Below are 5715 nucleotides of genomic sequence, written 5' to 3' on the forward strand. Positions count from 1 at the left end.
ATAAGAAGATTAAAATGTCAATACGCAAAAAGGCTACACGATGTGAATATTAAATTATGATCTCATGCGAAGCAGCTTTTTAAGTAAGCGTTTGTAACAATTCCAAAAACGTTGAATCAGAATTGTATGGCTTTGAGTGGCAGCATTCAGTGGGGCAGAGGGAGAGAGAGCGAGCGCGTGTTTGTGTGTGTGAATTATGATTTGGCCTAGATGACGCCACCATTTCACTAAAGCAAGGAAAGTGGTTTTGCATAAAATATGTATTTGAATCCAAGGAATATTGAAATTGGTCTAGTGTGGAGACACTGTGTGGTTTTTATGCCAATAGAGGATTATCTAAAAGCCGTATGTGTATTGTGAGTGTTATTCGTGCCTAGTTCACATCATGAAGATACATCATTCGTGTTATCTAACCAACATAAATGCATTGTCCATGCTAGCCGAACCTCATAGATACAATAGAGCTGTTATTTAAACAGAGTAGATACATTATCTGTGTCATAGATCCCATGAACTCCTTATCTAAGATAAGTAGATACATAATCCGTGATCCAAGTAGGTACATCAACCATTTTATAACAAGTAGATACATTATTCATGTTGCCTGCACTATGTAGATACATTATCCTTACCACGTCAATGGAAAATCTATCTTATAGAAATGTTATCTTAACTTCACAAATTCCATATTCTCGATACCGAAACAACGTTAATACATTCTATGTGAAATTTAAATAATCTAAATAAAATATCCGCAATGTAGAAACCACATAGATACATTTTTCGTGAATTGTATATCTCTTAGATACATTACAATCACTTTAAAAATATATAGATACATTTAAAATCACTTAGATACATTATCCGCACTATAAATAGCTTTAAATCAATAAGATATTTTGCCCATATTATCTACAAGATGTAGATACGTTTATATTACCACATAGGTATCTACACGTGGTATCTACCCGAGGAAAATGTATCGGCAAAATTTTCTAAACCACATCTGTGCATAATCTGTGATATCGTAACGAGGTGTATACATTTTCCATTCCATCTAAACCATAAAGATACATTATCCGTGTCATCTAAGCCACGTAGATACACTTAGATACAATATCCGAATTATCCACACCACATAGATACATCTTTCTTGTAACTTATGACACTTAGATTCGTTATCCTCATGATCTAATTGTCTGAGATACTTTATCTGTGTTATCAAAACCATGTAGATAAATTATCTGTATTATTAGACTTCCTAGATGCGTTACACACTTTATCTGAACTCCAGATTGGAAGTGTGGTTTTCTTTTTCTGATGAGATAAGATATTTGCTTTATCTAAGTTATTTGTACATACATACTTTTCTAAGAGTATAAAGCCAAATGAACCTGTTGTGATATTTCCATCCATGGGCTTGAAATACAAAAACGAAAAGAATCGAAATAGTTCTGTAATGTATCACATTTGCCCCGCAAACAGCTTAGATACAAAGTGTAAAAGCTTGACTCTTTATTGACATTGTATCTGTTAGCCTGATTCCCCTGCTTCCCGGCTACATTTTACCCTTGACTATCCAAACAGTAGTGGAGGCATCCTTTTCTTTCGCATCGATGCAGTTCTAATCTGATTAGGGTTGTCAATGGCTGTCATTTTGTGCAGCTGAATTCGAGTGGTTAAGGAATGCGTTTTGATAGGCTTTCCCGTTGTTGTTGCTGTTGTTGGAAGAAATGTTGCCAATGGATTGGTGGCCGGATGTCAATTGATTGTTTGCCACATGTCAACCCCCAGTCGTATTGCATTGTTGTCTTTGCTGCTGCTGTTGTTGTTGTTGTTGAGTTGACTCTATTGTGGTTATCATCGTCGTCGATGTCGTTGCCGTTGTTCTTGTTGCTGTTGTGACTATTTTTTGCCATTCTAATTGAATTTTCTTGTTTTAATTTGTATAAATAACGGCTGTCAATGCCGGCTAATGTCGTCACATCGGGGCCAATAAAGTCAACTGGGTTTCGTGCATTTTGTTCGGGCGAATGGGCCAATCGAAATGGAGGCAAGTGTTTGTGTCAAAGATGAGGTAGTCATCAAATATCTAAATGCCATTCGAATTGTATGAAATCATTTAAGATTAGGAGAATATATATTTACCAAACCACATGGGAAAATTGTTTGATGCAAGTAAAAAAAAAAATTGAAAAAGGTGTTAAGGGGTATATTAATCTCTATAGGTTGTTTTCCCTAAGCTATGACTACTTTTTTCGCAGACAAATCCATTTTAGAAATGTAACCATAAATGTTTTTTAATATTCAACAAATTACTACGTATGTTCTCTAGATATTTTTCCGTGTAGATTTGCGGCAACATTCGTGGGAGTTAGTATTTTGACAAACTTTTTTTTTGCTTTGTTTTTGTTGCCAAAAAGAATTCCCCGAAAAGAAATACACACTCCCGCACACGAATAGCTAAGTATTTGCGATTTATTTGTTCGTTTTGTTGTCAAGCTAAAAGGAAAACATTGTCTTAACAAATTCTCCACAGATTAAAAAATAATTTCATGTTTTTCCTCTGTTTTGTTTCTTTCAGAATAAATTTCGCCTACTCCATGTTAGAATTGTGGGACTTGCTGCACACATTAAAGAGAGGTAAGAATTTCAAGCAGAAAATACATCGGAACAATTCAGTCTTTTTCGATTTTTTCTTTAATCTCTTCTATGAAAGCTTGCCTCTTTAATACACCGCGATTTGAGCTTGTGCGTAATTCTAAATTTAATATTGGATAATTCGGTGTGATTTTCACAAATATTCGTTATTTATTAAAAATCAAAAAATTCTAATAATATTTTATTTGAGCAGCAGATTTCATGGGCATCTTAGGAAAGTGTTTTTAATGGGGGGAATTCCCATTTTATTACCCAACATTTTTCCGTCCTAATTTAAAAAAGGAAACAGCCATCTCTGATGCATGAAAATTAAAACAATTTAAATTTAATTGCTTTAATCGGCACAATTACAATGGTTTTCTTTGATTATTTTTGCAAAGTTACACGTTTCGTTTTTTCCTCGTTAGTTGGCATAATTTTGTTAATGGCGTTATTTCTTTAGATCGCATTCCATTGTGGAAAAACCCAAAAATAGAATGGACCGACGGACGGATACCAAAGAACAGAAAAATAACAACAACAAAAAAAGTATCATAACATTGAAAAAATGTCATGGCATTTTGCCCAGAGCAGAGTATTTTGAATGTGCCAAATTCCAATTTTTTTTTTGTTTTTTTTTTTTCTCGCAAAACGTCAATGGTTTTGGCCTTACCCACAGAATGTTTGTTCAAAGCGTTTAATAAGCCATCTCAAATCTCACATTCATTGCCCATATTCAAAATTCACACATTGTTTTACTATTCTAGGAATAAATCAGCGTATTGCACTTTGACACTTTGGTAATCGGGCTGATAGAAAAGTTTGAGTTGACCCAATTCCGTTCTATTTGATATGTTTTCAATGAAGTTAACATATCTATAACATGATAGCGGAAGCACTAAAAGGCAGATACATAACATCAAAGACAATTGAAAAAAAAAAACAAGTAAAATGCAAATGCAAAATGTAAGTTCGGCCGGGCAGAACTTTGAATACCCTCCACAATTTGGAACGAATTTTAAAATTTAAAAAAAAAAAATAAATAAAATCCGTTCTTCTCTTAAAATCTTAAAAATACCGAATTGGTATTTTATTGTGGTCTATACAAAGACCTGGACCTACATAGGCATATTTTGCCATAAGTCATTACTATATTCAAATACAAAACTTGAAAAAAAAATTCGGTGAATAATGTAACTAAAATTATCAAAATACTGAATATAGGGAGGTACCGTTATGTCGGGGCTATTCGAAGACCTGGGCCTCAATTCTTGTTATGTGAAAATGTGAAATAAAAACTTTTATAAAGAAAAAAAATGTCAAATGAAAAATTTTATAAAGGAAATATTTTTCATTTCATATTTGCATAGACCAAGAATCTACTCCCTGGACCTGCATACACAATTTGCTGTCACAGGAACTTCAAATACGAAATTTCAAACAATTTCGGTGAATATTGTATTAAAATCGTCAAAATGCCGAATATAGGTAGGTACTGATATATGGGGGCCAAGACCTGGACCTCATTATTTCCCACTACGAATTCTAAATACGAAATTTAAAACAACTCCGGTGAATAATGTCACTAAAATCGTCAAAATATCGAATATCGGGGGTACCGTTGTATGTGGGCTATACGATATCGTGGACCTACATAGACATATCTCTTCCAGATGCTAAAGTGCTTAGAAAGAACTTCTAGTATGGATTTCTAGACAATTTAATTGAAAATGTACCTAAAATCATTAAAATACCGAATATAGGAAGATAACGTTGTACGGGGGATATACAATATCGTGGACGCATATAGGCAATATTCTTTCAGGAGGTAAGGGGGCTATACGGAATGACGAAATTAATATATGCTCCATATTATGTTTGGTGCGGGTATAAAAAATGTGTGGACGACAGAGGCTCATATAAACGTAGCCTAATTGATGCAGAATAAATGAATTGAATTATTTCAAATTATAGCTCGAACTGTCAGATGACCATTTTGTTTTCTTAATAATCCAAAAAAATGCAATTTAAACATATGCCTTAAATTATTTCTTCTAAGATCTTACTCAGTTTTGCATTAAATATAATGTTATCTGCTACCATGATCTCTTGAATAAGTATTTGAAGAGAATCTGAAGAGCATACTAAGTTTCTGATGCACTTTGAGATAACTGCAAAGTACTTGGTAAAATGGTCGATTGAAATTGTTGCCATTGTGGCCAGAGATAACTAATAAATTGCCTTAATCCACATTTTATTAATACCATGCGTGTTCTCAGTCACCGCAAGTCTCTCACACAAAAACTCTCCGGCTCTCTTCATTTATAACCAGAGCGAGAACAGAATTGATAAAGAATCAAATTTAAAATATTTAAATTTTTTCAATTTATTTCAACAAACTTTCAAATATAAATGATGTCTTAAAGTGTTCATAGAGCAAATGAAAAGTAATAAACAAACTTTGTTCTAAAAATAACTTAGAAGAATTGGCGCTATGACGCATTGTTGATCAGCACTGTTGAAAAAAGTAATTCGAAATTAGGTCTGGCACCCATTATGTCCACACGCATATATACATACGTCTTTTAAGACTTGCTGACACATATTAATTGCTGTAGTAGTAAATCAATTAGCTATAACACATCACGACGGATAGCTTGTCAAGCTTCATGTTTAGTTTTGTTGTGAGTAGCACGTGAAAAGCATTAAAAAAGCTATGAAGAAACGTCTTAGTTAAAATTATAATGATAAACAATCTACTCTCTTGTCTGGGATTCTTTACAAAGAGAAAATGAGCAAAGAGAATTTACCAACTGTAAATTTGATGACCCTTTGACAATGAGCAAAGAGTGTGGTCTTATGGGCCATTATTTTTTTTTTTTTTCTTATTTATGCTAGACACTTTTTATGAACTCTAAATGTTAACACAAATTATGAAAAGTGCAATAATAAAAAGTACAGAATCAAATTCTATTAGTAAATACATGTCCTCCTATTTTGAGCTTATTACCAGTTGCAGTTTGGCCACATCTCTCCATTAGAATTTATCATCCAGGATTTCTCATTTTATTATTA

The sequence above is a fragment of the Musca domestica genome, unplaced genomic scaffold (genome assembly GCF_030504385.1).
Source record: "Musca domestica strain aabys unplaced genomic scaffold, Musca_domestica.polishedcontigs.V.1.1 20, whole genome shotgun sequence".
Lineage (NCBI taxonomy): Eukaryota > Metazoa > Arthropoda > Insecta > Diptera > Muscidae > Musca > Musca domestica.